Here is a 27,656-nt window from a genome sequence, read left to right on the forward strand (position 1 = left end):
ATAAAAGTAAACTCATGCAGTTTTTAGACACGCTTTCAAAAAAATTATCGGTAATATATCGATACCTATATATTAAAAACTATCGCCATAACGAGAACTATCGATATACCGATACTTATCGATATAGCGGTAGTTATCGATCTTTCGATAGTTATCGATGTATCTATAACCATCGATATTTCGATAATTATCGACATATCGATAAGTAAAATATATCGATAGGTAAGTACCCGATACTTATATCGATAGGTGAAAACAGTTATCGCCCATCCCTAGCGATAACTATCGACATATTGATAACTATCGACATATCGATATATCGATAACTATCGACATATCGATACCTATCGATAGTAATCATATATCGATAACTATCGATATATCGATAACTATCGAAATATCGATAACTATCGAAATATCGATAACTATCGATATATCGATAACTATCGATATATCGATAACTATCGACATATCGATAACTATCGACATATCGATATTTCGATAATTATCGGCATATCGATAAGTAAAATATATCGATAGGTAAGTACCCGATACTTATCGATAGGTGAAAACAGTTATCGCCCATCCCTAGGTATAACCCAACCCATACCATTATTGTGTTCATTTTGCAGTGCAGTCAAAATGGTAATCTTTCATCAAGAACAATTGGAAGAAAATTCTACAAAAGCCAGTCCAAACATCATTGCTCTTTTATGCCGTCCTACGTGTGCCAGCCATTACGGTCGTGTCGTTCCATCATCACACATCAAAGGTAAGTACCATGTATCATAATTTGTAGTTTGTGGTGTGTTCCAATGTCTTCCGAAATTGGTATCTGGCGCGTCACTTGTCTACGGAGCGCATCTACCCCAAAATGATAGGTATCTGTTTTATCATTAATTGGGAATGGTAGTCATGTATCAACAGGGTGCGCAATGAAATGTTGAATTATAGATTTCTTAATTCCTTATTCAAAGACCCTCTTTTGACTAAAATATTTTGAATCAAGTACCTGTATCACGTAGCGATTAAACCTGATATAAGGGCGTTATGAGCACCCAAATTTTTGCAGTATTTTTTTAAATATTTCTTGAAGTTCTGAATTTTTATGTGGCGTATTCGTTTATTCATTTTTTTTGCAATGTGCTGTATACGTTTTAAAAAATTTTCCGGTTTTCTATCTGCGCAAATTTTATAATTTTTTTTAATTTTTAATTTTAAAAATTTTCAGTTTTATAAATCTCAATTCTTTTTGTGTTTAAAAAATTTCATTTTTTCTTTTATAATTCTCTAATTTTCTTTGCGTTAATTTTTGAATTTTTTTGTTTTTAAAAAATTAATGTATTTAGTTTTTGTTTTTTTATCATTTTTTAAAGTTTTTCCTTTTGAATTTTTTGTAGGTCATTACCCCTTTTTTGTGTACAGCGTCAAGTTAAATTCTAATTGTATGAATAAATTTGCCTTGTGTGAGATTATCTGTAAAAAGAAATCACAGAGACAATAAGATGAAATTTTTTTCATTAATTATGTACCTACATACATTTTGTGTATGGATGTTCCTGTGTAAGGAAAACATTTTTATAGACTGGGAATTTTAATGAACATTCTCAGAAATTTTAAAATTTTTGAATTTGTTAATTTTCTAAATTTTTCGTGAAATTTCCTGAATTAAATTATGCATTTTTATATGCTTTCAATTCTTTTATTCAAATTATTGAAATTTTCAGAATTTTGTCAATTTGCGTTCTATAATTTCATAAATATTTCTTTAACGTATGTGTCTGCCCTAATTTGTATGGTTTGTTAGGGTTTTTAATTTCTAGTTTTATAAACCCTCTTAATATGTTGGGTTGTTTTTTTGATTTTTGAAACTTTTTAAGTTTCTTAATGTTTTCTCATTCCGTTGGAAGTAGGAAAAATGTTGTTTGAATTTTTAAATATCTGCGCTAAATTTTCATAATTTTCGAATTTTTAATTTTTTGAATTTTTAAAATGATCAATTTTGTAACTTCTGGTTTTCGTTGCGTTAATCTTTTGAACCTTTCCTATGTTTTTAATTGTTTGAACCTATATTCAGTTCGTCTTGCTCCTTTTTTAAAATTGGTATAGATACCTACCACTTACCTAACTACAAACAAATTGTAGGCGCAGCCACAATATGTTTTTAGTGTAGGAGGTTAAAGTTTATGGTTTTAAGATATCCTTTTTTCTTCAATTTTCAATAATCCAAATGTGCAACTATAGCCTCCAAGATTATATTCTTTAAATTGTCCTAATTTTCTGGATTTTTCGGAAAATTTCCTGAATTATATTTTGAAGTTTTACGTGCTTTTCAATTCCAAATTTTTTTAAAAATTTGTCTTATAAATTATAAAAATACGCATAGGTAATACCTACTTTAATTTTTGTATCCTTTAATTTGTCGGCGTTAATTTTTAAAATTTTCTGAAAACGAAACAATTTAACAAAAATTTAATAATTAAACAAAAAAATAAAAATTAAGCCATGCCTATGTTCAAGATTTGGTCGCTAAATCGCAGGATCTGTTATCAATAAAAAAAGAAAGCAACCAAGATTGCTTAATGAAGCAGCTCCAGGTAAAACTTAGTTTTTTTTTGTTAATTATTAAATTTTTGTTAAATTGTCTTAATGAATCGTATTGACTTTCCAACGATGTGTAACAAGTATGGGGTTGCCATTTAGGATTTTTGATAAGGGAGGATGTCACTCATAACGTCATTCTGGTTCCCCCTCGATACCCCCGAAACGGTTTAGTGTGGAAAATATGGCCGACTGCAAGTTTTAAAATTGACACCCTGTATGTATAATTTGAAAGATTAGCTATAAATCAACATTACCTAATTTATTTTTCCATCCCAAAATAGTAGGTAAATATACCTAAGTACCTATACTTACCTTACCTCTATTTTTCATTTAAAGCTAAACTTCTCCCAGTGCGTCATTATTTTAAGGTCATCAGAGGTCAAGCGTTATTATGCTAATGACCCCTCTTACTTTCTCATGTAAATACTGTAGGTACCTACACCTTGACTATAACTGGTTTTCTGTTTACGTTAGGCGATAAAACAAGTCTCCATTTTGTTCTGCTATGTGGGCGTGGTGGTCATTAAAACGGGACAAATCAGATAACGTGTGGCGCTGGGAGAATATCCCGTTACCGATTGGTTGTGCTTTTCTTGTTCGTTTACTGAGGAATTAGTATCTGATTTCGAAGTTGTTTATACCAGGGAGCTTGGGCGGAGTGGCAAAAATGACTTCAAATGAGCAAAAATTAGCTTTGTTAGACTTGAAGGCAACAAATTGTATAGGAATTTCTGATAGGCATGTTTTTAACAAGAATAGTATAAAAGTGACATATCTATGTAGAAACAATTGGAGAAATTGGTGGGTGAAGAAAAAACATGTTTTAGTTATTGTGCTTTTATGCTTTGTATAGAGGTTGTCTTTAGGAGACTTTATACAAGCTCCAAAATCTTGTATGGTTGGTATACCTACCTACCTAGGTACATATCTTAAAAACCGCAGCGGAAAATCTGGTAGAACTTACCCCTTTTGGAGGTCTGGAATCTTTTAGGGCGATTTTAGAGTTTTTATTTACTTTTGGATTGCGTTTCTTTGGGACTATAAAATTAGGGGGGCTTATAGGATCCTTTGCATACTTTTTAGACTTCAGAACTGGATATATAGCCTAAATCCTATTTTGATATACAGGGTGATTAAGAATCGTGTGCAAAGATTTGAAGGGTGTTTTTACCAGCCAAAAATACGAATTTTTTTCATACCTATAAGTATACCTAATCCTAACTGATGCTTCGTTTTTCCAGTTACCTACAGGATATAAGTTTGTTCAAAAATCGGTTTTTGGTAGACTTATTTGTCGTCATAAGGGTCTTGTACACCCTGTATCTAGAAAACGAAGCAAGTTGGGATTACGATTTATGAAAAAAATTCTTATTTTTGGCTGGTAAAAACACCCTTACAATCTAAGCACCCGATATACCTATGAAAATAGCTTTTAAGCTATCCAGTTCTGAAGTCTAAAGTATGCAAGGGATCTTATAAGCCCCCCTAATTTTATAGTCCCAAAGAAACGCAATCCAAAACTAAATAAAAACTCTAAAATCGCCCTAAAACCGTTCCAGACCTGCAAAAGGGGTAAGTTCTATCAGATTTTCCGCTGCGGTTTTTAGGTATGTACTTACCTGTGTAATTTTGAATCATACCCTGGTACCTATAGGTATTAGGTATAGGAGGTTTCCTACTTTAAGACCTTGCGAGTTTCAGATTGTTGGTAGGTTTTTAGAGACCTTTCGAGACTTCAACTTCCAAGGAGTTCAGAAATGTTAGAATGTTTTAAGGATCTACCTAACCTACTTATTTTGAAATTTTAAGAAAACATTCGAAACCGAAATTAACTTTAGGTACCTATTCGAGTTTATTTTTTTCTGACCTTGTTTGAAAAGATATAAAAAAAAAACAAATACCTACCTATAACACTTTACGCACTTTTGCGCTCTTGATGTCTGTCTGTCTGTCTGAGTCACAAAGGCTCCGGAACTACACCACTTACCTACAGACTTGGTACCTATTGGTGTCATACGATCAGAAATTAAAAATTATTTCATGTTTGCATTCTCGTTAAGCCATATGAAATGTCCACAAGGACTAGGTATTAAAACCGAAAAAACAAATTTGAAAGATGCATACCTATACTTAGGTGTACTCTTCGCCTCTTGCTCACAAGGGGCTTAACGAATTTTTTACTTTTTAGCCTGTAGGTACTAGATTGGAAAAAATTCGTTAAGCCGCTTGTGAGCAAGAGGCGAAGAGTATAGATACCTAGGTAGAGGTATGCATCTTTCAAATTTGTTTTTTCGGTTTTAATAGTCCTTGTGGACATTTCATGGCTTAACGAGAATCTACAAACATGAAATAATTTTTAATTTCTGATCGTATGACACCAATTCCAGTCTGTAAGTGGTGTAGTTCCTGAGCCTTTTGTGACTCAGACGGACAGACAGATGCATTAATAGCGCAAAAGTGCATTTTTTATTTTTGGAAAGTGAAAAAAGTGCACTAAAAACTTGGGTTGCAGTAGGTAGTTTTTTTTTGCTCCAGTCTCATTTTGATTGCTAGCATAATCATATAAAAATTGCTGCGTATAAGGCGCTATCAAAAATGAGTGGCGGTCGAGTCGCCTTTGGAAGTTCAATAAGTACTTACCTATTACCTACCTAGGTACGATTTCCCATGTAGGTAAACAAAAATTCCAATGGTATAGGTAACTCGACAGCAACTGATGGTTTTTGATCGCATACCTAACCTATACCTACCTAGGTATATTCTTACAAAAAGATTAGGTACCAATCGAAAGCGCCACTAGGTATATACCTAGACATTTTAATCAAACAAACGTTCGTTACGGTGACAAACAGATCGATAAACAAAATAAGATTTTGTAGGTAGATAGGTATAATTAGGTAATTTGGATGAATCTGTAGGTAGGTAGGTACCTACCTAAGTATATACAGCGTGGCAAGTTGACAGCGGGAAAACTCACTCGGATAGATAATTAAAATGGGTATTAGATGTCCCCAAAAAAGCCTAAGTTCTTTTTTAAAAGTACCTAGGTATAAAAGTTAAAAAAATAAATCCAAAAAGATAGTAAAAAACTGGTTGGCCATGATTTACCTACCGCATTTGTCACCTAATTCTTTTATTTAACTGTCATCTCTAATAAACACACCAACATGAATAATAGGTAATTACACTATATAGAAGATAAGGTCTTCATTGTAAAATCGATTTACCTATTTCTGGAGATACCTACCTAATACACGGCGAAGATTCGTGATTTATTTTCAGTTAAGTTAATGACCGGTCAATCTTTTGTAGTGTAATTATTTCACACTCTCGTGGTTGAAGGGAGATGATAGTCAAAAGAACGATTTGTTGTCGTAGGTACCTACGGAGCAAGTACGACACGTCACTCCATGGCCAACCAGTTTTTACCAATTTTTAGGATTTTTAATTTAATTTTTAGGCTTGCATGAGACCTCACAGTTGCATATTTTTATATGTCATTCGATGGATACCTATTTTACCTAATTACCTATCTATCCGATCATGTTTTCATTTTTCCTGTAGGATGAAATGGAGAGCAGGAATTGCGGAAAATGCATTTTCCCATGTTATTTCCCTAAGTATGTCCCGCCGTTTACTTACCACACTGTATATCTAATGCCATATTTGAATGGAAATCATTCAACCAGTTGGTAAAACTTATAGGTCATACGTATTCTGCGGACATTAAATTATGCCTCCGGACTAATTGTAAAAATTAGCTCATCAAGAGCACAAACTTGTAGTTGTTGTTGGGCCGAGGATGTGTAAAATTTTGTCTTTGACCTCCACATTTTTCAAGGACAACCGTTAAACTCTGCGCACGAAACTTCTCGCAAATTAGATGTAATCACGAGCGTACACCCCTTTCCACGTCGCTTTTTTGTAATTATTGCTAATTGATCGAAATTATCACCGGCGTGAAGGTATAATAAAAATCCAAAGCAGACGCAATTCCAGGAAAAATACGAATCGAATGTATTGGGACGGATAGTAGCGTAGTAGACAAATTCAAAATGAACCAATCGCGGCGTTCCGAATCGAGGTCAGACGACTAGATAAGAGCTTTTCAACTTCACTTGAGCTTACAAGTTACAAGTTCTCAAACCGTTGCAGCAATAACTACTTTAGTGCAGCGGTATAAATAATTTCTTTAGTAATTAAATTTCGATGCAATATCACGATACGAGATTTTAATTAACGGTGTACCTATAGGTACAGCATCGAATTTTTGGTAAATTTTGCGATTAATTTAATCATGTGCGTCCGTGGGGTGAGTACCTACATTATTTTATCATTGAAATCCTTTGGTAAATTTTGTTACCATGCATCCTAATCGTAGATATTTGTCTTAACGTAAAACAGGGTTAATTGTTCAAATTAATTGCATTCTTTAATTTGAGGTGCTTTCAAGGGTGGCCATTTTCGACCAAAAGCGGTCTATTGCGCATATCAGACGCTTAGTTTTAGCCTTTTAGCAAGAGGGATTGTGGGTAGCCGGTAGTGTAGCTCAACGCGTTCTCCCATTTTTCTTCATTTACGCTTGAATTAACGGCAAGAACACGGTTTATTAATTAATAGCAATCCTAATATCGTGATAATTTTACAGTCTGCGTTAATTTCGAAAATCGGCGGCATCCGGAATCCTATAATAAAGGTACCAATTTATCCTGAGCGGATGGAAGCTTCTAGAACATTTGTCGTATAACACCCGCCATCTTGACGATTTCGATGCCGTTCGCAAGCGTTACCCTGATGCAATCCGCTTAATTAACGTTTGGGGTGAGTAATTACGGAATTATTATATGCTCATCATGCCATTACCTACCTATATTTTAATTAATTCATATTAATGTAAAAAGGGGTGAATAAGTACGTAATTTAGTTGGAGCAGTTTGTTTTAATTTTTGATAGCGTCACTTCGGGGCGTTGGCTATTTTTCGATAAAATTCATATACTTACCTACCTAGCTTTTCTCTTGTGCCAGTTTTACTTGTGTTTAACGAAAACGTTTGTATGGCCACCTCTAATCTCTAACAATAATATATTCCAGCTTGTGAAATTTGAGGCTGCGCCGCATCCAGACAATCCTGATGCTCAAAATTAATCCTGGGAGCCTTGCCAGAAAATCTAAGTAACTTTTTGCGCCAATCGATCATTACTTATAAAGGGGTAAGTACCTAAATTAACTATTTATTTAATGTAATTTGTTAAACTTGAAAATAAAGTGAGCCATGACTTGGGACATTCTTTACGTACCTAGGTAGGTAGGTACCTATCTAGAATCTAACGAAATGTGCAACATTTTCTCATTTAGACGTAGAGGGAATGCAGGATTTTTACTTAGGTAAAGGATTTCGTTTTACAGGTTCTGTTAAAGCCGAGGTTGATACTCATTGCCGAGCCGAACTGTAACAGTAACTGTCATTGAAAATAAAATTTGTCAGTGTGGACGCTGCTCCCGAACATACGTAGATCCACTCGCTGCGAGCCGATGCTCTTCGGTTTTTACTTCGAACACAGATTAAGGTGATGCTCGATGAGAAAACGGGTGCACATCCACACTGAAAAATGTTAAGCTGCGTATACATGACCCGAACCGAACGTATAATGTACTGCTCGTTTATGACTAGAACGAGCACGAACATGTCATTGCGTATTCGTTTTGTGCTCCCACCGATTCAGGCACTCTACGAACACGGAGAAGTACTAAAAGACGTCCCAACTGTACGAGCGAATTCCTTTGTGTTCGTCACAAAAACCGAGCGGGCGAGGACGTTGCGAACCTGCTCGCTACGTGCTCGGAGTACCGTCACAACACGACTTTGTTACATTTACACGTTCGGTTCGGATAATGTATATGCAGCTTTACGGTAACCATTGCCGGTACAGTTCGGCTCTTCAAGGAGTAGATACCCGACTTTACACTAGTCGCACCCAAATTTCGATAACTTGTTTTAACTGTAACTACCCCTTTATTCCTATAAATCTTTGAATTTAATAATTAATTTTTTATAATCTGGGGGTTGGTTCAACCCCCTATTTTCTTGACATGGATAGGTGGTAATTTTCCATCCTTTGGACTTCGTCAGAAATTGAAATTAATTTTGTGTGATTTACACGATTGGGTAACCCCTCATACACTTGGCTGTTTTGCGATCCATCATTTTGTATAATTTTAAAGGAAGATTAACAACCTTCTTTTTCTTTTGCCAATGAATCAGGCTTGCATTGTAAGTAGACAGGGTGACTGTCAATTATTTCACACCCTGTCACAAATTTTTTTTTACAATTTTAAAGGTAGATTACTATACAACCTTTTCTACCCTTGGCCAATGCATGGGGTGATTTAAATCATTTGTTCTCCTTCAGAAATTGAAAACATCCTTTCGAGACTTTCAAATTAATTTTGTGCGATTTAAGGGCGGTTTTGCAACCCCTTACCCAATTGATGGTGATTTTAAGCCTAACTACCTACATGGGGTGTCGTCCATCAGAAATTAAAAACCTCCTTATTATCAATGATATAAATAAGAAATGATACAACTGGACAATTCATTTAACCAGAATAATTCGTATTCTGGTTTTATTGAAATTAGATCACATGATTTGCGTCGGCGGGAATTCGGTCATATTCAGATTTTGCCTGCTACATCGTTTTATGCTAGCAAAATGGGGAGGAGCAATTCATTTTTAATTAGGGTATTACATTGTGGTTAATTGTAGACCATGTCAATTAATGCAGGGTATCTCACGATGAGCACAGTGGAAAATTCATGCAAATAGATTTGTGAAAATTTGCTCGTTGATGGCAACATACCTACAACCTGTTTTACCTTATATATTACAAAATTGATGTTTTGATCTTCAAAGCATCAGAAGCACGAAATATAGCCTGTTATTACTGATGATCATCAACCTTTATTAACTGTGATTCAAAACTAATATAAAAAGGACATTCTTAATTAGGCGATTATTACTATACAAGTAGTACCTAAGTATTTTGGAAAAGTTATTGTGGGCCCAGATTGGTCGTTTAAAGTAAATCAAAAGTATCTTCGTGTATGCACAACCGGAGATTTGTGACCTTTCTTTTTTTCTAACATGTTATGTTTCGTGATTGAATATAGGTAGGTACCTATTTACAATTTGACAGGAGCATGAGGCGGAGTTTATAATATTTCTTAACCGTTCTCTCCTTTCTAAAAATGACAACGCCTATACTTTACCTTTAGAAGGGCGACAAGTAGGTACTATTAGTTACATTAAGTATTGTTCTTGTGATTGCAAACTTGAATGCGGCATATTTTTTAGGTGGATGCTGTGCCAAAATAAATACTTGATCCAAGGGAAATCAAAGCTGAGGAAAAGCTACCTATTGCAATATTGGCAGTGTGGATATCTACATCACCAAGTTCCATCAGTCAGTGCCCAAAAGGTGTGTTGTAAAGGCGTTCCAATCATGTATATCGATACAGAGTTAATTTTGCTTTACTGTGATTGCTCTGCTATTTATGTTTTTCATGTTATGATACCTTAAAGCGAAATTATGTGGTTAGCACCACTAATACAAAGTACTCGCTTACCCTAGCACGAATCCGTTTTATTAAATTTTACAAATGCGAGTGATTGTGATTAAAAGTAGCTTGTCGTTGAAAAGCCCAAAGCTTTTTGGATAAAGGCCTGCAACTAATATATTAATAATTGTTGATAAAATTTGTTACGTTCTAGGCAAGGACCACAAAAAAAATGTAGCCCTCCTATACGATTAAGTGGTTTGGCACAAAATTTTGTTTTCTAAAATTAGAACTCTCAATTCATAACAGAAATAGATTAGATTAGATTGTTCTTAGCCTCATGCTAGAATGGGATAGAAACCATATCACTTAGCCACATTTTTTCCAAAATCTGGTTAGCAATCAAATGTTTACAATAAATTCTATGCAAAGGGAAATAATTTCCAAAATGGCAATCCTTACTGCAAGTTCTTTACAGTAATTAATGATAATAATAATAATTATAACGTTATACCAAAAGTGCGAAGTTCAGATATGTAGTGAAAACTACAATCTGTTCTACCACATCTATCGACGTAAGATTCTCTTCTTACGAAATGTGGTTTAAATAGTGTAATACATCTCGTAAATGTAGTTGTATGTATTCAATTCTTAAAAATTTAAGCTGTTTAAAAAATAATTTGTCTTTAAATTGTGTAGTAGGTAATGTGCAATGTTCATTATTCGTAGATGAAAGTACCAATTGCATGGGATTTATGTATATAAGCCATTAGTAGTTTCACATTCGCCTGCCAGTGATGTTGTACTGCCTAAATCTTGTTCTATTCATGAGAATCGAAAAATTCGTCATGGCAATAATATTTAAATTTTTAATTACAAAAATGAAAACTAGTTCGTTTTCCCTACTGATTTTAAATGTGAAACCTTGGGACAACTTTTGCAGCAGTTCATGTTTCAGTTTATGAAAAACTGCACCATCTAATTTACAACTTTAGTCTTTGCACTTTGCCTCCAAAATAACAAACTTGTTCCAAGGAAAATTAAAATCTGGAAAAGCTGATTTAATATTGGTAGGTAGTGGTGACAATACGTCACTTCGTCCCACCATTGTGCGCTGGAAAATCTGGAGGTTAGGCAACCAACCATACCTATTGTTAATAATTTACTGTTTTTGGATACATTACAATACCTACCCTAATGCAAATATATTATTCTAGCAGAGCTGAGTAAAGCGCAGCGATGAAATGATTTAACATGCAAAGACTTACTTGTACGCTAAATTAGAAGTATTCTGTGGCTTATTATTTTTAGGTGTTCGCAAGGGATCCACAAGCATTTTACAGTTTTCACAACAGGCCAATTCATAGTTCTAATTTCATTACTGACCTGTCTGTAATGCGGTGGTGATAGAGCGCTTACCACTTTTATTCTGATTCATTAACAAAATCTGGAACCACATTTTCGAATTGTTTTTACTTTTCTTTTCAGTCTTAATATTTCTGAAAATTTGTAAATTGTGGACAGTGATTGTAATGCGATGTACTAACCTACAGTACAGTTTCCTTTGGAGTTAATGTGTGAATTTGTGTTAAGTTTAACAAAATTCTGTTAATTAATGTATTATTTATGAACACAAAAAGGTTTTCATTTCTCGAAATATTTTAAAATTGAGCATTGAATTGCAAACATTTTGCGGGGAAAGTCCTTGCATTTTCGAACACCATGCTGATCGAATTCGTGCGATTATTATTTACTTTTAATTAAAAATAATACCCCGGTTTTCGGCTCGAGCACTCCAGGGATGTTTTTTATATTTAATTTATTATAATTTTCATGTTCTGGGCATTCAACCTTGGGTAATACGTGAACGGATTCTAAGACTTTGTGACATGCACAGTGAGAAAATAAAATTAGAATAAGCTGATTTGTTGGTAGAGCACTGACTTTTTTTTCCTAAAGTTTTTTTCTAGAACATCCCATGAAATCGTTGTACTACAGAAACTTTAAAATTAACTTTGTCAAGCTGAACTAGCGCACAGTCCATATCTCACTAATTTGTGTGTGTGTCTACATTGCCATTAGAGTTCATTTTCTACTGCAAATAAAGATTAGAAAAATTTGGAAGTTGTGCCGAATCACTGAACCCGTTCAAAAGCTTGTTTTCCAATATTGATGATGTGGACTTCAGTTCATCCTATCAGTCTTATGAAAGGTGTGATACAAGTTGCTGGTAAACCACCCTAATGTGAATGCTTCGATATTTATGTTTTATTGTCTACTCTAAAGCGAAGTGATTGGCCGAATTTTATAGACCAAGGTTTAGTGTTTTAAGTGGGCAATTTGCTGCTTTATTCAAACTCATATGTTCAATAACTTTTTTTTACTGTAAAAGCTCCAAATTCTTAATTAATCCATTTTTTTTGTCATTCCACATTTATAAAAACAACTCTGAAGGCTCCACAAAATCTGATCTCGCAGGAAGTGTGCCGATATTTTTTTCATCAATTCTGAGAGTCAAATGTATAGGACAAATTTTCATTTATACAGAGAAAACGTATGGGCTATGTATACTTTACTTTTGAAAAAAACAAATCAAATCGTGATACAGTATCACGGCATGGAATAGAGGGTTATAGGCAACCAACATTACATGTGACAAACGAGCTGTTTTTACAGTTCTTAAACTGTTACCCTCCTGATGTCATGTTAATATTTTAACATTGTCTTTGCTATACATATTTGTGTCAAAAAATCACAATTTGATACTAATAGGGTTACCTATTAGTCTTGATTTCTATAATCAAGACTAATAGGTAACCCTAATTTGACATTAAATAATCAAGTTAGGTCAGTAACGCACTAGGCTCAGGTGCGATTATTTGCAGGTGACTGTACGATTTACTATACATATAGCTAGTTTTGCTTATACCATCATCGCATGTGACTTATTATTATACTGCGCAAATCGCATCAATCACATCTTTTTCTTCTGTTTGCTATACAAAAATGACACAACTGGCAGAAAATTAGGGCCAAAAAATTGATCACTAAAACTGTAGGTACCTATTTGCATTTTTAATTACATATGAAAAATATATAAACCTTTTTATTAACGAGCTCCTAGCGAGTTTATAATTTTGCGATGTCTGCCCCTCCGCACGATATCTCGATAATGAATGGACCAATTACGATAAAATTTAGTAGATGGATTCTTTATCAAATTTGTAGATCCGGAATTCGTGAATTGGCAATGTAGCCCAAAAAATAAGGAAGGCCCCTTTGACATCTTCGTGAGTTATGAACCGAATTGCAGTAAATTCAATATGCGTATAGCTTTAGCCATATGAAACGCAATTCCAAAAATGGAGCCTAATCGATCAACATTCACAGTGCCCTTTTCGCATCTCTACCATTTATAAACCGAATTGCAAACTTTCCTATTTATGAAGGTATTTAAATGAAATTTGATACATAGCCACTTGGAATAAAAGCAAATGTAGCGCCCTTTTCCATATTTGGTTTTGTGTAGGTTGTGCAGTGCCAACTTTCTTATTTATGGAAGCAATTAAATGAAATTTCCTCGGAAATTTCATACATATACACTTTAAATAAAAGCAATACTAACATCAGGTTTAAAATTTGGTTTTAAAGTTTGAAACTATTGTGACAGATGGCTGATGTGTTACGGAAGTCACGCCATGTCTGTTCTTTTAAATTAAAACTAGGATTTTAGTTGTTTTTATTGTATTAGTTGATGAAGTATTGAGGAACTTTGCCCATCTTTAACATTCTTATTTAGTAGAAATTTGCTGTACACGGAACTTCTAAGTGGTAGCGGTGCTTAGTTGCCACATCATTCAAGAACATCTTGTATAACCCATACAATTATTGTGATCATTTTGCAGTGCAGCAAAAGGGTAATCTTTCATCGAGAACAATTGCAAGAAAATTCAACAAAAGGCAGTCCAAGCATCATTGCTCTTTTATGCCGTCCTACGTGTGCCAGCCATTACGGTCGTGTCGTTCCATCATCACGCAGCAAAGGTAAGTGCCATGTATCATAATTTTGTAGTTTGTGGTGTGTTCCAACGTCTTCCAAAATTGGTATCTGGCGCGTCACTTGTCTACGGGGGCAACTATCCCAAAATGATATCTTTTTTATCATTAATTGGGAATGGTAGTCATGTATCAACAGGGTGCGCAATGAAATGTTCAATTATAGATTTCTTGATTGCTTAGGTACTCAAAGACCCTCTTTTGACTAAAATATTTTGAATCAAGTGCCTGTATCACATAGCGATTGAACCTGATATAAGGGCGTTATGAGCACCCAAATTTTTGTAGACAGAGTTTTCATGAAAACACTTTCAATTTCTCAACTTATTAAACATATTTGTGTAGATATCACTTATCTTCCATGTACATTTTTTTGAATATTTCTTGACACTTTGAATTTTTATGTGCCGTCAATTCGTTTATTCATTTTTTTTGCAATTTGCTGTATACATTTAAAAAAATTTTCGGTTTTCTATCTGCGCAAATTTTATCATTTTTTTTTGAAATTTTTAATTTTTAAAATGTTCAGTTTTATAAATCTCCAATTTTTTTGTGTTTTAAAAATTTTATTTTTTCTTTAATACCTCTCTAATTTTCTTTGCGTTAATATTTGAATTTTTTGTTTTTTAAAAATTAATGTAGGTATTTAGTTTTTGTTTTTTATCATTTTTTAAAGTTTTTCTTTTTGAATTTTGAATTTGTGTACACCGTCAAGTTAAATTCTAATTGTATGAATAAATTTGCCTTGTGTAAGATTCCCCGTCAGTTAGCTGTAAAAAGAAATCGCAGAGACAATATGATGAAATTTTTTTCATTAATTTTTTTAATGTACCTACATAAATTTTGTGTATGGATTCCTGTGTAAGGAAAACATTTTTATAGACTGGGAATTTTAATGAACATTGTCAGAAATTTAAAAATTTTCGAATTTGTTAATTTTCTAAATTTTTCGTGAAATTTCCTGAATTATATTTTGAATTTTTATATGATTTCAATTCTTTTATTCAAATTATTGAAATTTTCAGAATTTTGTCAATTTGCGTTCTATAATTTCATAAATATTTCTTTAACGTATGTGTCTGCCCTAATTTGTATGGTTTGTTAGGGTTTTTAATTTCTAGTTTTATAAACCCTCTTAATATGTTGGGTTGTTTTTTTGATTTTTGAAACTTTTTAATTTTCTTAATGTTTTCTCATTCCGTTGGAAGTAGGAAAAATTTTGTTTGAATTTTTAAATATCTGCGCTAATTTTCATAATTTTCGAATTTTTAATTTTTTGAATTTTTAAAATGATCAATTTTGTAACTTCTAGTTTTCTTTGCGTTAATCTTTTGAACCTTTCCTATGTTTTTAATTGTTTGAACCTATTCAGTTTGTCTTTCTCCTTTTTTAAAATTGGTATAGATACCTACCACTACCACTTAAGTACAAACAAATTGTAGGCGCATCAGCCACAATATGTTTTTAGTGTAGGAGGTTAAAGTTTATGGTTTTAAGATATCCTTTTTTTCTTCAATTTTCAACAATTGAAATGTGCACCTATAGCCTCCCAGATTATATTCTTTAAATTGTCCTAATTTTCTGAATTTTTCGGAAAATTTCCTGAATTATATTTTGAAGTTTTACGTGCTTTCAATTCCAAATTTTTTTTTAAATTTGTCTTATAAATTATAAAAATACGCAGGTAATACCTACTTTAATTTTTATAACCTTCAATTTGTCGGCGTTAATTTTAAAATTTTCTGAAAACTAACAATAATCTAACAAAAATTTAATAATTAACAAAAAAAATAAAAATTACGCCATGCCTATGTTCAAGATTTGGTCGCTAAATCGCAGGATCTGTTATCAATAAAAAAAGAAGGCAACAAAGATTGCTTAATGAAGCAGCTCATGTTGAAGTTCTTGGCCAATTTGCCATAAATCCCTCAATGTCAAAAATTAGTTTTTTTTGTTAATTATTTAATTTTTGTTAAATTGTCTTAATGAATGGTATTGACTTTATTGGTGCCACTGGAAAGCATTTTTCAGTAGCTTTCCAACGATGTGTAACAAGTATGGGGTTGCCATTTAGGATTTTTGATAAGGGAGGATGTCACTCATAACGTCATTCTGGTTCCCCCTCGATACCCCCGAAACGGTTTTGTGCGATTTTCAATATCTTCTTTAGCTTGGAAAATATGGCCGACTGCAAGTTTTAAAATTGACACCCTGGTATGTATAATTTGAAAGATTAGCTATAACTCTCGCCACAGGAAAGATTGCCGGTCACAGCACACCTTGTGTCGATCTACAATCTATGTTTTTCTTAGGATGCGATCGACTTCCGGAATAGGATCGTGCCAATGTTGATCGAAAAGTCTTTTTGTTCAACATTGACACGATACTATCCCGGAAGTCGCTCACATCTTTAGAAAAACAGATTGTAGACCGGGGGATCAAGTGTTCTATGACCGGCAATCTTTCCTGGCGAGAGGTTTATAAGTCAACATTACCTAATTTATTTTTCCATCCCAAAATAGTAAATATACCTAAGTATACTTACCTCTATTTTTCATTTAAAGCTAAACCTCTCCCAGTGCGTGTCATTATTTTAAGGTCATCAGAGGTCAAGCGTTATTATGCTAATGACACCTCTTACTTTCTCTCATGTAAATACTGTAGCTACACCTTTACTATAACAGGTTTTCTGTTTACGTTAGGCCATTGAATAATAAATCTGAATAGAAGGTCAGTGAGATAGGAGAAAAGGTGGCCAGTATTCTTTATCTAGAATGTGCTGGTATCGTACGGCAAGTAACAAAACGTGATTAAAGGAAACTCTTCAACATTTTTTAATTCATACAATATAGCCGAGATACTCACTTCAAAATGAGTAGAGAGGTGAGAGAGAATGTTTTGACTACGGTGACATCATGCCATTGATAAACTTACGCACGTCGGTAACTGGATACCTTTGATACAACGATCGTCTAAATATAGTTTTCAGATGAATATCCGACTTAATTTTTTAACAAGTTATAAGTTCTTAATTCAATAATAATAACAGCGTTGTTGCAGAACGTAAAAAGTCAATTATTGGATACAAGATAACTAGACAACAATATGCTATGATAATATGATAAAGGGTCCGTTCACTTAGCCAAAAATGAACTAATTTTTTTTACGTATTGTGCCTCAATAATCATTTGTGCTCAATAGTGCATTTATTCGCACCGTTTGTGCCTTTTTGGTTTTGGAGATAATAGGACAAATCAAATGGGGGCAACTTAAATCGTTATTTTTTTGTTATTTGTGACATTTTCAACTAACTACATACGAAATTAGATCATTCACTATAGTAGTAGGCGAGAGACACTTTGTAACCCCAAGGCCCATTCTCCAAACGAGTACCTATAACTTTTGTTTGAAAAGTTATTTTAAAATTTTGTTCCTTAACTCATCCAGTATGTACACAACCAATTTCGTGGAATTCTCTCCATTTTCGTTGTCCGGCCAAGAATTGCAGTGGAACTTTTTTTTCGAATTTTCAAAAACTAATTCCAGATTCGTGATTTTTATGTTCAAAAACCGCCAGGCACCAAATTTCGTCGAAGCAGGGGTGCGCCCTTCCGTGATAGGAATTTTGAAAATTTTTTTCAAAATCGGAAAGGGCATACCCGAAAACCTAATTAAAAACGTGTCACTCATCTTTGTAACTGTTGTGTAGTGATTGTTTCAGGTACGGTGAAAATTTTTTTGCAGTTTTAGGTCACTAAGTAGGTCTATTTTAAGAATCCGCCCAAAAATGTCTGCAAAAAATACAAAAATTAAATTTTTTAAAAATATGGGCATGTAGCACATCGATTTTAGGGTTTTGAAGTTTTCTGAATTTAAATTTTTAGTTAAAAATGTTTTGGGGGCATTTTGGAGGAGTGGGGGTGTTTTTAAGGGGTGGGTTTTTATATTTTTTCAATATTAACGTGTCGCTGTCATACATCGATTTATATGTTTTTTGGATAAGGATCTCGAATTCCATATCAAAATGGAGGTACAGCAAGTTATTCAATGTTAAAAAAGTAGAACGACGCCGACAGACGGCCCGAAAATAACATAAAACGCGCGGTACGCCTCGCCCGCGCTGCACGACATCATTTTAATAAAAAGATAATAATTTTGACGCTATCTTGTATATCTTTCTAGGATTTATTCAAAAATCATACTTTGACATCAAAATTGTAATCTCCACCCCAAGAAACCTATAAAAAGACGTATTGCACTTGTTATAATTATTATCTTTTTATTAAAATGATGTCGTGCAGCGCGGGCGAGGCGTACCGTGCGTTTTATGTTATTTTCGGGCCGTCTGTCGGCGTCGTTCTACTTTTTTAACATTGAATAACTTGCTGTACCTCCATTTTGATATGGAATTCGGGATCCTTATCCATAAAAACATATAAATCGATGTACGACAAGTTAATATTGAAAAAATATAAAAACCAACCCCTTAAAAACACCACCCCAATCCGCCAAAACGCCCCCAAAAATATTTTTAACTAAAAATTTAAATTCAGAAGGCTTAAAAACCCTAAAATCGATGTGTTATATGCCCATATTTTTTAAAACTTTAATTTTTGTATTTTTTTGGCCGCCATCTTGAATTTCTCAAAATGCTCAAGGATGTCAAGGTGGCATTCTCAAAGTAGACATCCTTACGAACAAAAAACCGTCAAAAAACCTTCACCGTACCTCACTTCCAGGTTAAGCCAAAAATCCCAGTTTGGCATCCAGACTATTAGGGAAGCGATTGAAGAATGAAAGGACACGTCACGGAGAACGGCAGCGACCGCGCGGTACAGCAATAGTGCTGTCGCTTGTTTACTTACATGTTTTCTATAATATTAATAATTATATGTTAATATAGTTTGCGTTGAGCAGATTGTTGCTGCCCTTTCTTCCAGTAAGACAACACAAAAGTAACTGGTGATTGCTGAGAAAAAAATTAAAGAACTCCAAATTTCACCACTTCTTTGGGAGTGGCTCCCAAACGAAACACGTTTGACCCTCGGTTTATTTGAAAAAAAGTGCTTATCTTGAACCCCTCGGCCCTCTACCACCCAATTTTCACCCTGTATAACCAACTTTAAATGACATCCTTACCTTTCCATGTCTGTATATATTAGAAGTTTTAGTTTTTGTTAAGATGAATTCAGATATTTTCAATCGTCTGAACGTTAATCATCAATACAACACAAGGTATGGTCATAAGCTGCAGTATGAAAGACATAATCTGGAAAAGTATAAACAATATAAATTGTGCACAACTCTTGTACAGATAAAGCGCATTTTTTAAACCGAAACAGCTTTTGTTTTGACATCACTAATTGATATATTTCTTGCAGACGTCTCAATCGCCCTTTGTGAGTACCACGAACTTATAAATTAAGATGGACTGTTAATGCTGAATTGACAAATGACACCTACAAAACCAGTTCCACCCCCCTCCCCCTCTGATCTCGAAAATGAGTCGCCCGGAAAAGCTATAGTTTGTACAAATCAGTTTCTTTTGATGAGACCTAAGCGTTCACTTAGCCCCAGGCTTAGCCCCCATTTGATTTTTCCTATTATCTCCGAAACCAAAAAGGCACAAACGATGAGTATGAAAGCACGATTAAACACAATCGAAGTACTACGCAATACCGTCGATGAACTATCAAAAAGTTTAATTTTTGGGAGGGCTAAGCGTTCACTTAGCCCCCATTTGATTTTTTCGATTATCTCCAAAACCAAAAAAGCACAAACGGTGCGCATAAATGCACAATTGAGGCACAATACATAAAAAAAATTGGTTCATTTTTGGGCTAATGGGGGGCTAAGTGAACGGACCCTATGATAAATGTATGTTCTCTTGATTTATTTTTTGACGGTAAAAAACATTCCATTGAATGCGATAGACGACTGCGTCTCTTGCTATGGAAATTCATAATAGCTTTGAAATTTCTTATTCGATCCGTAAACTCGAGAACTTAAGAGGCCGTTCTCTGCGTACGACTAGGAAAGCGCTTCAATAGAAATTATATGGGTCGAATAGCGTGTCTAGGTGTGGGACTTAGTATAACATTTTGAGTAAATTGGATTCTATACCGTGTTGTTAGGTGCCGATGTAAAGATAAAGGACACATCTATGCCTCTATTGTAACAGATTTTTGATTTAATACTCGAATTTTGCATAAATAATTGTAGAAGTACTTGATATTTATGGTATTTTCAGGTGCCGTAATTATTAATATTTAAAAAATATCAAAAATATGTTACAAGAGAGACGTAGAAAAAGGTTTAGAAGCAAACGTGCCGGCATGGCGTTTTCGAGTCTTCGTTTCGTAAAAGTGCATTACAATTTCTTTCATGAAGCCGATTTAAAAAACCTTTCATTTCACATCATAATAGATTATATTGCCCTTCTCTCATTTGAATTTTAAAGTTGTTGTTTAAAGTAGTACTTAATTCCAAATTTTGTCTCAAAAACATGTTATTTGTGCATTTATATACGGAAACAGCAATTAAACAATATCTGTAAATGCTCGCACAACTGAGACTGACAGTATATTGCATATTCTGAAATATCCCAAAACATTGTCTATAGGTACAATAATAGTAAAGTTTAATTTCGATCTTAAAGTCTACATAAGGTAAGATCGTTGGAATCAAGATTTACTTGTAAGTTGATAACTTTGACGTCATTTCCTAAGAGGTGTGCAAATAATAACATGTATTACGTAAGCATAAGTTTGTAAATACAGAGATAATATTATTGCAATACGATCTTCACCTGCTGTTATAACTCCCACGCAGTCTACGAGATAAGTACGCGAAAGTAGCGTCATCTAAAGAAATCTAATCACTTTGATTCAGTTGAGTAGGTGGTATAAAACCTCGATTAAAATTTAGTTACTTTTAATAAGCGGAGTTTGTCCCAGAGGGCAACCTACGGAGAAACTCCGTTAAAGTGGACCCTTCAAAAAGCATTGCGTTGTCTTTCTATTCAGATTTATTATTCAATGGTTAGGCGATTAAACAAGTCTCCATTTTGTTCTGCTCTGTGGGCGTGGTGGTCATTAAAACGGGACAAATCAGATAACGTGTGGCGCTGGGAGAATATCCCGTTAACGATTGGTTGCGCTTTTCTTGTTCGTTTACTTATAAGTATCTAATTTGGAAGTTGTTTATGCCAGAGCTTGGGCGGAGTGGCAAAAATGACTTCAAATAAGCAAAAATTAGCTTTGTTAGACTTGAAGGCAACAAATTGTATAGGAATTTCTGATAGGCATGTTTTTAACAAGAATAGTATAAAAGTGACATATCTATGTAGAAACAATTGGAGAAATTGGTGGGTGAAGTAAAAACATGTTTTAGTTATTGTGCTTTTATGCTTTGTATAGAGGTTGTCTTTAGGAGACTTTATACAAGCTCCAAAATCTTGTATGGTTGGTATACCTACCTACCTAGGTAGGTACATATCTTAAAAACCGGAGGTCTGGAACGGTTTTAGGGCGATTTTAGAGTTTTTATTTACTTTTGGATTGCGTTTCTTTGGGACTATAAAATTAGGGGGGCTTATAGGATCCTTTGCATACTTTAGACTTCAGAACTGGATAGCTTAAATGCTATTTTCATATACATCAGGGTGATTAAAAATTGAGTGCAAAGATTTTAAGTGTGTTTTACCAGCCAAAAATAAGAATTTTTTTTTCATATAGGTAAGTAATCGTACCTCCTAACTGTTTCGTTTTTCCAGTTACAGGATAAGTTTGTTAAAAAAATCGGTTTTTGGTAGACTATTTGTCGTCATCAGGGTCTTCCTTTGGTGGGAATAAAATAAATAAAAACCGATTTTTTAAAAAAACTTGTACACCCTGTATCTAGAAATTGAAGCAAGTTAGGATTACGCGATTATATGAAAACAAATTCTTATTTTTGGCTGGTAAAAACACCCTTAAAATCTTTGCACTCAATTTTTAATCACCCGGTATATGAAAATAGCTTTTAAGCTATCCAGTTCTGAAGTCTAAAGTATGCAAAGGATCCTATAAGCCCCCCTAATTTTATAGTCCCAAAGAAACGCAATCCAAAAGTAAATAAAAACTCTAAAATCGCCCTAAAACCGTTCCAGACCTCCAAAAGGGGTAAGTTCTATCAGATTTTCCGCTGCGGTTTTTAAGATATGTATACCTGTGTAATTTTGAATCACCCTGATATAAAAGTACCTACTTATATAGGAGGTGAGGTTACCTACTTTAAGACCTTAGGAGTTTCAGATTGTTGGTAGGTTTTTAGAGACCTTTCTAGACTTCAACTTCCAAGGAGTTCAGAAACGTTAGAATGTTTTATAAGGATCTACCTACTTATTTTGAAATTTTAAGAAAATATTCGAAACCAAAATTAACTTTACCTATTCGATTTTATTTTTTTCTGACTTTGTTTGAAAAGATATTTAAAAAAAACAAATACCTACCTATATAACACTTTCCGCATTTTTGCGCTCTTGATGTCTGTCTGAGTCACAAAGGCTCCAGAAGTAGGTACTCCACTTACAGACTTGGTACCTATTGGTGTCATACGTTCAGAAATTAAAAATTATTTCATGTTTGCATTCTCGTTAAGCCATGAAATGTCCACAAGGACTATTAAAACCGAAAAAACAAATTTGAAAGATGCATACCTATACTTAGGTATACTCTTCGCCTCTTGCTCATAAGGGGCTTAACGAATTTTTTATTTTTTAGCCTGATGTACTAGATTGGAAAAAATTCGTTCAGCCGCTTGTGCGCAAGAGGCGAAGAGTATACCTAAGTATAGGTATGCATCTTTCAAATTTGTTTTTTCGGTTTTAATAGTCCTTGTGGACATTTCATGGCTTAACGAGAATACAAACATGAAATAATTTTTAATTTCTGATCGTATGACACCAATTCCAAGTCTGTAAGTGGTGTAGTTCTGGAGCCTTTTGTTACTCAGACGGACAGACAGACGCATTAATAGCGCAAAAGTGCATTTTTTATTTTTTGAAAGTGAAAGTGCAATAAAAACTTGGGTTGCAGTAGGTAGTTTTTTTTGTTCCAGTCTCATTTTGATTGCTAGCATAATCATATAAAAATTGCTGCTTATACCTACCTATATAAGGCGCGATCAAAAATGAGTGGCGGTCGAGTCGCCTTTGGAAGTTCAATAAGTATATAGGTACCTACGATTTCGCATGTAGGTAAACAAAAATTCCAATGGTAGGTAACTCGACAGCAACTGATGGTTTTTGATCGCATATAGGTACCTACCTATACAAAAAGATTAGGCACCAATCGAAAGCGCAACGCCACTTATACCTAGACATTTTAATCAAACAAACGTTCGTTACGGTGACAAACAGGTCGATAAACAAAATAAGATTTTGTAGGTAGATACGTATAATTAATTGGGATGAATCTGTAGGTACCTATACCTATAAGTAGGTATAACTATACAGCGTGGCAAGTTGACCAGCGGGACTAATGGAAATAACATGGGAAAATACATTTTCGGCAATTCCTGCTCCCCATTTTAACCTAAAGAAAACATAAAAACACCCTGGGATAGATAATTAAAATCGGTATTAGATGTCACCAAAAAAGCCCAAGTCCTTTTTTAAAAGTAAGTATAAAAGTTAAATAAATAAATCCAAAAAGGTATAGTAAAAAATTGGTTGGCCATGATTTACCTACCGCATTTGTCACCTCATTCTTTTATTTAACTGTCATCTCTAATAAACACGCCAACATGAATAATAATTACACTACAGAAGAAAAGGTCTTCATTGTAAAATCGATTTATATCTGGAGATACCTACCTAATACACGGCGAAGTTCCGTGATTTATTTTCAGTTAAGTTAATGACCGGTCAATCTTTTGTAATGTAATTATTTCACCCTCTCGTGGTTGAAGTGAGATGATAGTCAAAAGAACGATTTGTTGTCGTAGGTCTCCATGGCCAACCAGTTTTTACCAATTTTTAGGATTTTTAATTTAATTTTTAGGCTTGCATGAGACCTCACAGTTGCATGTTTTTATAATGTCATCCGATGGATACCTATTTTACCTAATTACCTATCCGATCATGTTTTCATTTTTCCTGTAGGATGAAATGGAGAACAGGAATTGCCGAAAATGCATTTTCCCATGTTATTTCCCTATGTCCCGCCGTTTACTTACCACACTGTATATCTAATGCCATTATTTGAATGGAAATCATTCAACCAGTTGGTAAAACTTATACTTAGGTCATACGTATTCTGGGGACATTAAATTATGACTCCAGACCAGACTAATTGTATAGGTAAAAATTGGCTAATCAAGAACACAAACTTGTAAGTTGTTGGGCCGAGGATGCGTAAAATTTTGTCTTTGACCTCCACATTTTTCAAGGACAACCGTTAAACTCTGCGCACGAAACTTCTCGCAAATTAGATGTAATCACGAGCGTACACCCCTATCCACGTCGCTTTTTTGTAATTATTGTTAATTGATCGAAATTATCACCGGCGTGAAGGTATAATAAAAATCCAAAGCAGACGCAATTCCAGGAAAAATACGAATCGAATGTATTGGGACGGATAGTAGCGTAGTAGACAAATTCAAAATGAACCAATCGCGGCGGTCCGAATCGAGGTCAGACGACTAGATAAGAGCTTTTCAACTTCACTCGAGCTTACAAGTTACAAGTTCTCAAACCGCTGCAGCAATAACTGCTTTAGTGCAGCGGTATAAATAATTTCTTTAGTGATTAAATTTCGATGCAATCACGATACGAGATTTTAATAAACGGTGTACCTATACATTAACGAATTTTTGGTAAATTTTGCGATTAATTTAATCATGTGCGTCCGTGGGGTGAGTACCTACATTATTTTATCATTGAAATCCTTTGGTAAATTTTGTTACCATGCATCCTAATCGTATTTGTCTTAACGTAAAACAGGGTTAATTGTTCAAATTATAAATTTTTTAATTTGAGGTGATTTCAAGGGTGGCCATTTTCGACCAAAAGCGGTCTATTGCGCATATCAGACGCTTAGTTTTAGCCTTTTAGCAAGAGGGATTGTGGGTAGCCGGTAGTGTAGCTCAACGCGTTCTCCCATTTTTCTTCATTTACGCTTGAATTAACGGCAAGAACACGGTTTATTAATTAATAGCAAACCTAATATCGTGATCATTTTACAGCCTGCGTTAATTTCGAAAATCAGCGGCATCCGGACTCCTATAATAAAGGTACCAAGTTATCCTGAGCGGATGGAAGCTTCTAGAACATTTGTCGTTTAACGCCCGCCATCTTGACGATTTCGATGCCGTTCGTGCGTTACCTGATGCAACCCGCTTAATTAACGTTTGGGGTGAGTTAATTACTGAATTATTATATGCTCATCGTGCCATTATTTACCATACCTACATTTTAATTAATTCATATATTAATGTAAAAAGGGGTGAATACGTAATTTAGTTGGAGCAGTTTGTTTTAATTTTTGATAGCGTCACTTCGGGGCGTTGGCTATTTTTCGATAAATTTCATAAGTAGGTATAGCTTTTCTCTTGTGCCAATTTTACTTGTGTTTAACGAAAACGTTTGTATGGCCACCTCTAATCTCTAATAATAATATATTCCAGCTTGTTAAATTGGAAGCTGCGCCGCATCGAGACAATCCTGATGCTCAAAGTTAATCCTGATGGGAGCCTTGCCAGAAAATCTAAGTAACTTTTTGCGCCAATTGATCATTACTTATAAAGGGGTAAGTACCTACCTAAATTAACTACCTACCTAGGTACTTATTTAATGTACCTAGGTAATTTGTTAAACTTGAAAATAAAAGTAAGCCATGACTTGGGACATTCTTTACGTACCTAGGTAGGTAGGTAGGTACCTACTTACCTATAGGTATATCTTGAAATCGGGAACATTTTCTCTTTTAGACCTAGAGGGGATGCAGGATTTTTATTTAGGTAAAGGATGTCGTTTTACAGGTTTTGATAAGCCGAGGTTGATACTCATTGCCTAGTCGAACTGTAACAGTAATTGTTATTGAAAATAAAATTTGTCAGTGTGGACGCTGCTCCCGAGCATACGTTGATCCACTTGCTGCGAGCCGATGCTCGTCGGTTTTTTACTTCGAACACAGATTAAGGTGATGCTCGATGAGAAAATGGGTGCACATCCACACTGAAAAATGTTAAGCTGCGTATACATGATCCGAACCAAACGTATAATGTACCTACTGCTCGTTCATGACTCGTTCACTTTTGATAGAACGTATTCGTTTTGTGCTCCCAACGATTCAGGCACTCTAGGAACATGGAGAAGGACTAAAACACGTCCCAACTGTGCGAGCGAATTCCTTTGTGTTCGTCACAAAAACCGACTTTTGGTGGAGCGGGCGAGCACGTTGCGAACCTGTTCGCTACGTGCTTGGAGTACCGTCACAACACGACTTTGTTACATTTACACGTTCGGTTCGGATAATGTACCTATATGCAGCTTTACGGTAACCATTGCCGGCACAGTTCAGCTCGCCATTGAGTAGATACCCGACTTTACACTAGTCGCACCCAAATTTCGATAACCTGTTTTAACTGTTAACTACCCCTTTACCCCTATAAATCTTTGAATTTAATAATTAATTTTTTATAATCTGGGGGTTGCAACCCCCTATTTGCTTGACATGGATAGGTGGTAATTCTCCATCCTTTGGACTTTGTCAGAAATTGAAATTCATTTTGTGTGATTTACACGATTGGGTAACCCCTCATACACTTGGCTGTTTTGCGATCCATCATTTTGTATAATTTTAAAGGAAGATTAACAACCTTCTTTTTCTTTTGCCAATGAATCAGGCTTGCATTGTAAGTAGACAGGGTGACTGTCAATTATTTCACACCCTGTCACAAATTTTTTTTTACAATTTTAAAGGTAGATTACTATACAACCTTTTCTACCCTTGGCCAATGCATGGGGTGATTTAAATCATTTGTTCTCCTTCAGAAATTGAAAACATCCTTTCGAGACTTTCAAATTAATTTTGTGCGATTTAAGGGCGGTTTTGCAACCCCTAGCCCAATTGATGGTGATTTTAAGCTTAAGTACATGGGGTGTGTAGCCCATCAGAAATTAAAAACTTGTTTCTGACTGTTTCAAATTTACTTTCTGTGATAGATATAAATAAGGGATGATTACAACTGACCTTAGCCAGAATACGAATTGTTTTATCGAAATTAGATCACATGATTGTAACCCCCAATCATTAGTTGTTCAAACTTCAGTCTCGTTCAGATTTTACTTGCTACATTCTTTTATGCTGAGTCTCTAAATCTATCAAAATGGTGAGGAGCTATTCATTGTTAATTAGTTATTGCAAGTAGCTGGGGTGACTAACGATTGTTTCACTC

General features: G+C 34.5%; 1 long non-coding RNA gene across 1 annotated transcript; it reads left to right on the top strand.

Moving 5' to 3' along the window:
• The first annotated feature begins 718 nt into the window (after positions 1–718).
• On the top strand, positions 719–26,007 carry LOC116178743. Its single transcript, XR_004146894.1, has 3 exons — positions 719–772; positions 25,443–25,612; positions 25,884–26,007. It is a non-coding gene; the product is annotated as an uncharacterized LOC116178743 (long non-coding RNA).
• The last annotated feature ends 1,649 nt before the right edge of the window (positions 26,008–27,656 follow it).

The sequence above is a fragment of the Photinus pyralis genome, unplaced genomic scaffold, assembly GCF_008802855.1.
Source record: "Photinus pyralis isolate 1611_PpyrPB1 unplaced genomic scaffold, Ppyr1.3 Ppyr1.4_LG8, whole genome shotgun sequence".
NCBI classification, from domain to species: domain Eukaryota; kingdom Metazoa; phylum Arthropoda; class Insecta; order Coleoptera; family Lampyridae; genus Photinus; species Photinus pyralis.